The 12,617-nt window shown below is 38.7% G+C and overlaps 1 protein-coding gene across 7 annotated transcripts in view; it reads right to left on the minus strand.

The window, feature by feature from the left end:
• The window catches only part of RBM6 (RNA binding motif protein 6), a 104,286-nt gene that overhangs the window by 86,207 nt on the left and 5,462 nt on the right, over positions 1–12,617 (minus strand). The window contains exon 1 of one of the 7 annotated variants that reach the window (XM_053219342.1): positions 3,830–3,996. The exons of the other annotated variants lie outside the window; for them this stretch is intronic. The gene's annotated coding sequence lies outside the window, so the exon portion shown is untranslated. Of the gene's footprint in view, positions 1–3,829; positions 3,997–12,617 lie in introns of those variants that run through there. 7 annotated transcript variants of the gene reach the window in all.

Below are 12,617 nucleotides of genomic sequence, written 5' to 3' on the forward strand. Positions count from 1 at the left end.
ACAGTGGAATAAAAAAATAAATTAAAAACCCTGGAGCTGTAATTACAACAAGTGCAATGAAAAGTTCACTAGAAGGGTTCAAGAGATTTGAGCAGGCAGAAAAATTAGCGAATTTGAAGACCAGCCGGTTGAAATTATAAAATCTGAAGAACAGAAAGAAAAAATAATGAACAAAGGTGAACAAAACCCAGGGGGCCTGGAAATACCATCAAATGGACAATGATTATGGGAGTCTCAGGAGAAGAGAGAAAGGGCAGAAAGATTATTTGAAGAATGGTCAAAAAACAAAAAACAAAAAATCCACCAAATGTTATGAAAGATATGAATATATAAATCCAGGAAGCTAAATGAAGTACAAGTAGGATAAACTCACATTAAGACACAATATGATCAAACTGTCAAAAGACAAAGAATTTTGGGGGGCACCTGGGTGGCTCAGTCAGTTAAGCTTCCAACCTCGACTCAGGTCATGATCTGTTTGTGAGTTCGAGCCCTGCATCAGGCTCTGTGCTAACAGCTTAGAGCCGGGAGCCTGCTTCAGATTCTGTCTGTCTGTCTGTCTCTCTTTCTCTCTTTGCCCCTCCCCAGCTTGCTCTCTGTCTCTCTCTCTCAAAAAATAAAGAAAAAAAAACAATAAAAATAAATTTAAAAATAATTTTAAAAAGACAAAGAATTTTCAACGCAGAAGTGACAAGACCCTCAATAAGATTACCAGCCAAAAAAAAAGAAAAAAAAAAGATTATCAGCTAATTCCTCATTAGAAACCTTAGAGACCACAGAGCAGTAGACAATTTATTAAAATACTAAGGGTTTAAGTGAAGAATCAGTAAATTCTACTTCTGAAACCAGTATTACACTATACGTTAACTAGAATTTAAATAAAACTTGAAAAAAATATTTAAGTAAGTAAAATACTAAAGAAACATAAACTGTCAAGAATTTATTTTTTTCATTTTTAGAGAGAGAGAGTGCATGCGCACAAGTGGGGGAGAGGGATAGCAAGCAAGAGAGAGGAAGCGAGAGAATCTTAAGCAGGCTCCACCCACGACCCTGGGATCATGACCTGAGCTGAAATCAAGAGTTGGACACTCAACCAAGACACTCAGTCACTCTGTCAATCAATAATTCTATATTTGAGAAAACTGTCCTCCAAGAAATGACACATTCCCAGATAAACAAAAGCTGAGGGAGTTCATTACCATTAGATGAGCCCTGCAAGACATGTTAAAAGGAGTTCTTCCAGTTGAAATTGAAAATTTTAGAAGCTAAATAGTAATCAAAGCCATATAAAGAAATGAAGATCTCTGGTAAAGATAAATACAGGGGCAATTACAAAAGCTAGTATTATTATAACTTTGGTTTGTAACTCCACTTTTTACTTTCCACATTATTTAAAAACAATCTCTCAAAAATAAACAAACATTAAAAAAATTTTTTTTGACCCAGCAATTGCACTATTAGGTATTTATCCAAGGGATACAGGTATGCTGTTCCAAAGGGGCACATGCACCCCAATGTTTATAGCAGCACTATCGACAACAGCCAAAGTATGGAAAGAGCCCAAATGTCAATCGATGGATGAATGGATAAAGAAGATGTGGTATACATATACAATTGAGTATTACTTGGCAATCAAAAAGAATGAAATCTTGCCATTTGCAACTATGTGGATGGAACTGGAGGCTATTAATTATGCTAAGCGAAATTAGTCAGAGGAAGACAAATATACAACTTCACTCATATGAGGACTTTAAGACAGAACAGATGAACACAAGGGAAGGGAAGAAAAAATTATATAAAAACAAGGAGGGGGACAAAACATGAGACCTCTAAATATGGAGAACTAACAGAGGGTTACTGGAAGGGTTGTGGGAAGGGGGATGGGCTAAATGGATAAGGGGCATTAAGGAATCTACTCCTGAAATCACTGTTGCACTATATGCTAACTTGGATGTAAATTAAAATAAAATAAAACTTCAAAAAAATATACAGTACAAAAATTTTTTTAAACATTTTTTTAATAAAAAAAAAAGTCAAGACAATGGAAGAAGCAGCTTCTGCCAACCAGGAAGCAGCAGGTGAGTTCTCAGAATCACTAATAAAATCACTGAGGGAAAAAGAATGTCTGGTTTATAATAACCCAGATGAATGGGTCCTACTCCAGAAAGAAAAAAAAAAAAAATGCCACAAGGGACATCTATCATTAAGGAAGAGAAGAGAGCACCAAGATATAAGGCAGGGAAATATAGGCTAACTCTACTGTTTTGAGTCAAGCTCATGAGCTGTAAAGCTGCTAACCCCTGAGCCAGTCTTCTGGTTATACAACAAGAAAGACTGAACAAGAACACTTTTTCTGGATTGGTTCCACTGATGCTGAGTTCCTGAAGTCTGGAAGTACCTTGCTGGTAAGAACTGACTTTTAAAGTCCTTTTCATATTGGACAATGCCCTTGACCACCCAGAACCCCATGAGTTCAAAGCCAAAGGTGCCAAAGTAGTCTACCTGCCCCCAAACACATCTCTAATTCAGCTTTTAGATCAGGGAATCATGAGGACCTTTAATGTTTATTAAACATGGTACTCTATGGAAAGGACTGTCAATGCTATGAAAGAGAACCCTGACAGAATATCATGAAAGTCTGGAAGGATTACACCACTGAAGATGCCATTGTTATAGAAAAAGCCATGAAAGGAGGCGCCTGGAAGGCTCAGTCAGTTAATGGTCTGACTTCAGGTCAGGTCATGATCTTGTAGTTCCTGAGTTTGAGCCCTGCATCAGGCTCTGCACTGACAGTGTGGAGCTTGTTTGGGATTCTCTCTCTTTCCCTCTCTGCCCTTCCCCAACTTACACTTTCTCTAAATAAAACAAACTTTAAAAAAATAAATAAATAAACAAGCCTGTTGTATGTGTGTCTTTGTATGAAAATATAATAACTGTATGGCAAGAGCCATATGAGATGTTCTGTGTCGTCACCCAAGTATTCATGGTGTAGAACACCATGTGCAAGACTTGTATGAAGTGGACAGTCTATCCTTACATAGGCATAATGTGAGTGACATTTAACAGAAAATTAATAATATGTTAGTTTTCTTGCTATCTTATAACATTTTTTTCAAAGAATTACATTACCATACAGTATGCCTCTCTCTCCCATAACTGGAGAAACTGCATTATCAGCCTATCATCACAGGTAAATATTTTAAAAATCTAACAGTGTTTCCAATACTATATTATGAATATGACTGTAATACTGTATGCCACAAAAATTTTATAATGATTCGTTCATTAGTGTACAGGCTAGGCTACCATAAAGCAATCATATTGCTGCTTCCTTGGTGCCACTGCATGAATCATCAGTACCTGTAAATAAATACGTATTTTTTATATATTCTTTTTTTAAATGTTTATTTTTTGAGAGAGACAGAGCGCATATAGACAAGGGGCAGAGAGAGAGAGAGACACAGAATCCAAAACAGGCTCCAGGCTCTGAGCTGTCAGCACAGAGCCCAACAGGGGGCTCGAGCTCACAAACAGTGAGATCATGATCTGAGCCGAAGTTGGACACTTAACCAACTGAACCAACCAGGCGCCCCATTATCTTTTTGTTTTTGATATCTACTGTTAGTAATATGTATAAACATCTATACTGTTTTTATCATAGAGGTTATGATAATACTGATAAGGTTACTATTGATAAAAAGACAATATTGATATAGGTACTAACAATTCATTTTTGTAAACAATTAAATAGATGGTATTGATTAAAAAAACAGTACTATGTGTATTTTCTCTTCCTTGAGATTTTAATAATATTTTCTCTCTAGCTTACCTCATCCTTAAGAATACAGTATATACTGGAGTGCCTGGGTAGTTCAGTTGGTTAAGCAGCCTGTTTCAGCTCAGGTCATGATCGTCCCACATCAGGCTCCGCACTGACCACACGGGGCCTGCTTTAGATTTGCTGTCTCCCTCTTCTCTCTGCCCCTCACCTGCTCACACTCTCTTTCAAAAATGAACATTAAAAAAAAAAGAATACAGCAGGATATAATACATATAACATACAAAATATGTGCTGACTTTTTCAGTTGTCAGTAAGGCTTCCAGTCAACAATAGGCTATTAGTAGTTAAGTTTTGGGATTTAAAAATTATACATGGATTTTCATCAGTGCATGGAGTTGGTGCCCCAACCCACCATGCCATTCAAGTATCAACTCTATATGCTGTGTATATGTTGTATAACTGTATAAGCTGTATATGTTTAAAGAGACTCACTTTAGATCCAAAGACACAAATAGGTTGAAAGTGAAAAGACAGAAAAGATATTCCATGCAAATAGTAACCAATTGAAAGCTGAGGTGCTAGATTAATATCTGACAAAATAGACTTTTTTTTTTTAATGTTTACTTTTGAGAGAGAATGACTGCACGCACACGCGTGTGGGGAAGGGGCAGAGAAAGAGGGAGAGAGTGAGAATCTCAAGCAGGTTCTGCAGTCAGTGCAGACCCAATGTGGGACTCGAACTCATGAACCGTGAGATCATGACCTGAGCCGAAATTCAGAGTCGGATGCTTAACCAACTGAATCACCCAGGCACCTCTCAGACAAAACAGACTTTGAGTCCAAAGTTTATGAAAGACAAAGGATGACATCAGATATTAAAAGGTTCAAAATATACAGCAAGAAGATAAATCATAAATATTAAGCACCTAATAACAGATTCTCAAAATATATGAAGCAAAAACTGAAAATGTGAAGAGAAAAATCAACAGTTCTCTAATAACTGGAAATTTCAAACCCCACTTTCAATAATCGGTCAACCAGACAGAATAAAAGGAAATAGCTTAACACAATTAGAGATCTAATAGACACAAACAGAACACTCTATGCAAAAGTAGCAGAATCACATTTTCTCAAGTGCACCCGGACTAGTCTCCAGGATGGACCATTTGTTAAACCACAAATAGGTCTCAATAGATATAAAAAGATACCGGGGCACCTGGGTGGCTGTCGGTTAAACATCAGACTCTTGGTTTTGTCTCAGGTCATGCATGATCTTGCGGTTTCATGAGTTCAAGTCCCGCATCCAGCTCTGCACTGAGTGCAGAGCCTGCTTGGGTTTCTCTCCCCACCCCACCCCTTCCCCACTCACGCTGTCTCCGTCCCTCACTACATAAATAAATAAACTTAAAAAAAAAAAGATACCATTTAAGTATCTTCTCTGACCAATGGGGATGAAGTTAAAAGTCAGTAACATAAGGAAAACTACAATTCACAAACTTAAAAATGTTTTTTTAAATGTTTATTCATTTTTGAAAGAGAGAGAGCACAAGCAGGGGTGGGGTGGAGAGAGAGGGACACAGAATCCGAAGCAGGCTGCAGGCTCTGAGCTGTCAGCACAGAACCCCACGCAGCTCAAACTCACACCATGAGATCATCACCTGAGCTGAAGTCGGATGCTCAACCAACGAGCAACCCAGACACTCCCCCCCTTTTTAAATTTTTTTAATGTTTATTCATTTTTGAAAGAGAGAGACAGAGTGCAAGCAGGGGTGGGGCAGAGAGAGAGAGGGGTACAATTCACAAACTTTTAAATACATATTGCCCCTGACTTTCCAGTTCCTCTTCTAGGAATGCATTCCTTAGAAACTTACAGTGTGAGGTAACATATTTACAAATGCACATATTGCAGCACTGTTTATAATAGCAAAAGATTATAAAATCTAAACGTACATCAATTGAGTATACTACACTATTAAAATACCACGCAACTCTCAAAAAATAAGGTAGCTATGCTAGTTGATCTAGGATGTTATTATACATTAAGTTTTAAAATATGTGCAAAATAACTATTTGTAACATCATATCATTTGTGCAAAACAGAAAAGAATACAGGCAAACTTTGGAGATAGTGCAGATCTGGTTCCAGGTTACTGCAATAAAGTGAATATTGCAGTAAAGTGATTGAAATGAATTTTGTGGTTTCCCAGGGCATACAAAAGTTACGTTTACACTGTACTGCCATCTATTAAGTGTGCAATAGCATTATGTCTAAAAAAACAATGTACATACCTTAAAAATACTTTATTGCTAAAAAATGCTAACCATCATCTGAGCTTTTAGCAAACTGTAATCACTGATCACCATGACAAATAATAGTGAAAAGTATGAAATACTGTATCACCAGACTATGATACAGAGACAAAATGAGCAAATACTGGTGGAAAAATGGTGCTGATAGACCTACTCCACTCAGGGTTGCCACAAACCTTCAATCTGTATAAGATGCAGTATCTGTAAAATGCAACAAAACAAGATATGCCTGTATATATAACAAAGTTCGAGGACTCAAACTTGCAGATTATAAAACTTAATACAAAGTTACACTAATCAAGACAGTGTGGCACTGGCATAAGGATGGCTGTAAGATCAGTGGGACAGAATTCAGAGTTCAGAAATAAATCCTCACATTTAGGATCAAGTATTTTAGACAAGAGTGCCAAAGACCATTCAACAAAGGACAGTCTTTTTAACAAATGGTACTAAGACAACATGTCACCAAACACAAGAATGAAGTTGGACCCCTGTATCATGCCATTTATAAAAATTAACTCAATGGGGCACCTGGGTGGTTTAGTCCTTTAAGTGTCCAACTCTTGATTTCAACTCAGGTCATGATTTCATGATTCATGGGATTGAGCCCCACCTTGGGCTCTGTACAGACAGCACAGAGCCTGCTTGGGATTCTTTCTCTCTCTGCCCCTCCCTTCCCTGTGCTCCCCCACCTTAAAATAAATAAACATATTTAAAAAATTAACATAAAAGGGGGGCACCTGGGTGGCCCAGTTGGCTGAGCGTCCGACTTCAGTTCAGGTCATGATCTCACTGTTCATGGGTTCAAGCCTCGCAAAGGGCTCTGTGCTGACAGCTCAGAGCCTGGAGCCTGCTTCGGATTGTGTCTCCCTCTCTCTCTGCCCCTCTCCTGCTCATACTCTCCCTCCCTCCCTCTCTCTAAAAAACAAATGAACAGTTAAAAAAAACATAAAAAATTTTTAAAAATAAAAAAAAAAACTGGCATAAATCTTTATGACCTCAGAGTAGGCAATGGTTTCATAGATAAGACAGATATGAAAAATAACAAAAGGAAAAATAAATTGGCAATCATCAAAATTTAAAACTTTAGTGCTTTAAAAGATACCAAGAAAGTAAAAAGGCAGCTCACAGAATGGAAAAAAATGTGTGCAAATCATATACTCAATAAGGGATTTATATCTACAATATATAAATAACTTTTAAAATAAGTGTTTATTTAGAGAGAGAGAGAGAGAGAATGCACATCAGCGGAGAAGAGGCAGAGAGAGGGACAAAGATAAGAATCCCAAGTAGGCTCCACACTGTCAGCACAGAGCCTCACACAGGGCTCGATCTCAACTGTGAGATCATGACCTGAGCAGAAATCAAGAGTCGGGTGCTTAACCCACTGAGCCATCCAGGCGTCCCTATATAAATAACTTCCATAACTCAATAAGAAAAGACAACCCAATAAACAAAATGGGAGAAGGGCATGAGTAGACATTCCCCTAAAGATGACATACAAATGGCCAACAAGCATAGTAAAAATGTTCAACATAACCCATAAAGGAAATGCACATCAAAACCACAATGAGACACCACTTCACATCCACTAGAGTGGCTATGAAAAAAAGGTAAGTTGATGAGGATGTGGAAAAATTAGAATGCCCATACACTGCTGGTGGGAATAGGGCGAAAGATTTGTGAAACCATCTAGTAGTAGTTCCCTCCAAAGTTTTACTCAGGATGGATGGAGTTCTTACAGACAGGCAGTTAATTCAGCATAGCAAGTGGTTATGGTCTTGGGCTGTAAAGATCTCAAACTGTTCTCAAACTTTAAATAGGCAAAAACTGTTGAGCTGCAGGCATGAAGCCAGGGCCACTTCCGGTAAGCAGAATTGGCAGTGGAGAGTGAACCCAATGCCAAGTCAAAGCTTTAAACACTGAAGCTTATCAGATCCCAGCAAAAACACTGGTTGATATATGCATAAAGACAGGAGCCAAGAAAGTCAAAATCTACTAAGGAGTGATAACAAGTTACCTACCATGTCATTTAACCCTGAAAATAAATGATATTACAACATCAATTCCATACAAACTGTGGCTGGCCATGAACCGTCAAGTGGGATTGAGAAGGGCCTACCACCTCAACTGCCTAGATCCCACTCCAACACATGCTACTCACCAGTCAGTAATAGGTCCCTTTGGTGAATTCTGAAGACTAGCATATGAAACCAATGCAGTTACAGATCTGGATAAGTAGTAAATAGTCAAATGAGAGTTTTGGAAGACTGAAGTGAAAAATGGTTCCAAATGAATAGCGGTTGAACAGGGTCGCCTGTTCTGGAGATGGTGAGCATTATACTAAGCTTTAGGCTATACTCCTAGTGATACTCTTCCCTCAAATCCTTTACGTTCAACTTTGCAATCACACTCCCCTAGAACCTAAAGACTGGTTTCCTGGAAGCTGTTTGGCAGAAAAGCCTCCCCAAGGTAGGTCAGCATTCTTTATGGTTGGAGCTATGATGGTAGCTGATTATTTTCAAGCTTCCTCCGCCTTTAATAAAAATATTCTTGGCAAATGCTTCCACTCTGGTCCATCTTGCAAAGGTCCACGAATTTCACCTCTAGCAACTTAATTCCGATACCCAGGACCATCCTTTTTAATCATGACTTCAGTTCCAAAAGCCAACAAAGCAGAACCAGAAGTCCTATTCTATTAGTGTATCTGCCGAATGCAGCAGCTTGATCCTGCATCAAACACTCTAATTTTTCCAAAGTAAATGCTTTGAGTCTCAGTTAAGAACATTAAGGGGGCATCAACAGTCAACGGTTGGTCTAAGCACCTACCCAAGTAAGACCCAACCAGAGTTGTTAAACAGTAGCAACTTTAATATGCACTATGGGAGATGGAATTAGTGACTGCTGGCAGCACCCATGTCCCTCACAAATTTTCCATTTAAAGATTTAAATGTATTGGGGCACCTGAGTGGCTCAGTTGGTTGAGCGTCCGACTTCAGCTCAGGTCATGATCTCACGGTTTGTGAGTTCAAGCCCCACATCGGGCTCTGGGCTGACAGCTCGGAGCCTGGAGCCTGCTTCTGATTGTGTCTCCCTCTCTCTGTCACTCTCCCCCTCACGCTCTCTTTCTCTCAAAAATAAATAAACATTTTTAAAAAATTATTTTTTTAAATAGGACTAAGCTTTAAAAACAAAAAAAGATTTAAATGTATTAATTCCAATTATGAGGCCTCTAAAGAGTCCTCAGATTTGGAATGGGGAATTTACATGCCTGCTGCCATCCCTAGATGTGACATCTGTTTCTCAGTCTCCTTCTCCAGAACCATATCCTGATTCCCCTTTGATGGCACTTGCTTTGCCTACCATTACACTACACTTACAAGCTAATTAAAAATGGATCAGACATAAATGTAGAAACTCCACTATGAAGCTTCTAAAAGAAAACACACGAGAAAAAAAAATTTTTTTGAGAGAGAGAGAGAGAGAGAGAGTAAACGAACACACCCTGACGGCGAGCAGGGCAGAGGAGACAGAATCTCAAGCAGGCTCCATGCCCAGCACAAAGCCCAAAGCAGGGCTCAATCTCATGACCCTGAGATCATGACTTGAGCTGAAATCAAGAGTTGGATGCTTAACCAAATGAGCCACCCAGGTGCCCCAAGATAAAATCTTTTTGAGCTTGGTATCAACAGAAAGGATCCAGAAAGCATTTATAAAAGAAAAAGATTAAAATTAAAACCTGTTCCTCAAAAGACACTGCTTAAAAATAAATAGGCAAACTAGGGAAAAGGAGTAAATATTTATAACACATATCTGACAAATGCTTACTATTATTAGTCATAAGGAAAACAGAATAAAACCACGAGATACTAGTACACACCCACCAGAACTGCTAAAATTAAAAAGACTTACAAAAGGAAATAAACAAGGATTTTCAGCAATCAGAACTCTTATACATTACTGGAAAGAATGTAAGATGGTACAACCACTTTAGAAATTGGTCTGACAAACACTACCCTATGACACAGCAATTTCACTTCTAAGTATTTACATAAGTGAAAACAAAAAACTTGTACAAAAATGTTCACAAAAGCTTTATTCATAATAGCTTAAAAATGAAGTCAACCCAAACATCCTTCAAAAGATGAAATAAACACATACAGATTGATGTTCTGAGGGTTTCCATCCCTGGGGTAGTGTACTTTATATAGTTAGATTTCAAATAGAGCGATGCCTTTTTGGTAAACTGGAGAGAATGATTAGTAGAAAGGGGAGGTGGAAAAGGAGAATCAGTAAGATCCTTCTTTTATAAAAGTTATTTTTACAGGGGTGCCTGGGTGGCTTCAGTTGGTTAAGCATCCAACTTCAGCTCAGGTCATGATCTCACGGTTACTGAGTTCAAGCCCCACATGGGGCTCTGCGCTGACAATGTAGAGCCTGCTTGGGGTTCTCTCCTCCCACCCCAGCTCCTCCCCTACTCACGCTTTCTCTGTCAAAATAAACTTTAAAAAACGATTTTTACAAATTGTTATACATATAAAATTTACCATTTTAACCATATTTACGTGTACAATTCAGTGGCATTATGTATCTTCACACTGTTGTGTAACCATCACCCCCATCCATCCACAGAACTTTTTTCATCTTCAAAACTGAAAATCTGTATTCGTTAAACAGTAACTCCTCATTCCCCTCTCAAACCAGCCCCTGGAAACCACCGTTCTATTTTTTGTCTCTGATTCTGACTACTCTAAGTACCTCATAATATTAGTGGAACCATACAATATTTGTCCTTTCGTGAGACTGGTTTTCTTCACTTAGCATATCTTCAAGTTCAGCCACACTGCAACATCTATTAGAATTTCATTACTTATTAAGGCCGAGTAATATTGCAATGTATGTATATACCACATTTTGTTTATCCATTCATCCACTGATGGACACTTGGGTTACTTCCATCTTTTGGCTACTGTGAATAATGAACCTGGGTGTACAAATATCTCTTTGAGACCCTGCTTTCAATTATTTTCGACATATACCCAGAAGTGGAATTGCTGGATCATATGGTAATGTTTTTAATTTATGAGGAACCACCATACTGTTTTCCACACCAGTTACATCATTCTACATTCCCACCAACAGAGTACCTTCAGTCATGGACTGAACTGTGTCTCGCCCCCCCCCCCCATTCATATGCTTAACTCTCAGCTTCAGGTGGCCCAGTATGTGAAGAGAAGGCCTCTATGGACATAAGATTAAATGAGGTCTTAAGAGTGGGACCCTAATCCAATAGGTCTGATGTCAGAGGAAGAGATACTACGAATGTATGCACAGAGGAATGTTTGTGTGACAACACAGCAAGAAGGCAGCCTTCTGCAAGCCTCACCAAAACCCAACCCTGCTGGCACCTTGATCTTAGAATGGGAGAAAATACACTTCTGTTGTTTAATTCACCTCATCTGTGGTATTGTGGTATAGCAGCCCTACCAGAATAATACAAGCTTCAATTTCTCTACATCATCACCAACACTTGTTATTTTCTGTTTTGGAGGTGTTTTTGTTTTGACAATGTAGAGCCTACTTGGGATTCTAACAATCAAAATGGTTATTTTGATAATCACCATCCTAATGGGTGTGAAGTGGCATCTGTCATTTTGATTTGCATTTCCCCTAATCATTCATAATGTAGAGAGTCTTTCCACGGGCTTATTGGCCATCTATATATCCTTCTTTGGAGAAATGTCTATTCAAGTCTTTTGCTCATTTTTAAATCAGGCCGTATTTTTGTTGTTGTTGAGTTTAGAAGTTTTCTGTATATTCCAGATGTTAATTCCTTATCAGATATGTGATTTACAAATATTTTCTCCCATTCTGTGGGTTGCCTTTTGACTCTGTTGCCAGTGTTCTCTGATGAAAGGTTTTTCATTTTGATAAAGTTCAATTTGTCTACTTTTCATTTTGTTGACTATGCCTTTGGTGCCATTATCGAGGAGATTATTTCCAAATCCAACTTAAACATGTTCAAGGTGGTAATAGGTTTTTCAGCATTTTAGGGGAGTAAATTAAAAAAAAATTTTTTTTTAATGTTTATTTATTTTTGAGAGAGACAGAGGCAGAATGTGAGTGGGTTAGGGGCAGAGAGAGAGGGAGACACAGAATCCAAAGCAGGCTCCAGGCTCCGGGCTGTCAGCACAGAGCCCAACGCAGGGCTCGAACTCACAGACCGTGAGATCGTGATCTGAGCCGAAGTCGGACACGCAACCGACTGAGCCAGCCAGGCACCCCAAATTTTTAAAATTTTAAGTGGTCCAAGAATAAAAGGGTTTCAAGACCAATGGCCTAGTGTATGTATTTTAGAGTCAGAATGCCTGAGTTTCGATCAAAACTCCAGTTTTCTGGTGCTCAGTCAGTTAAGCAAGCGTCCAACTTCAGCTCAGGTCATGGTCTCATGGTTCACGAGTTCAAGTCCCATGTCAGGCTCTGTCCTGACAGCTCAGAGCCTGGAGCCTGCTTCAGATTCTGTGTC

This window comes from Acinonyx jubatus, chromosome A2 (genome assembly GCF_027475565.1).
Source record: "Acinonyx jubatus isolate Ajub_Pintada_27869175 chromosome A2, VMU_Ajub_asm_v1.0, whole genome shotgun sequence".
Taxonomy (NCBI): domain Eukaryota; kingdom Metazoa; phylum Chordata; class Mammalia; order Carnivora; family Felidae; genus Acinonyx; species Acinonyx jubatus.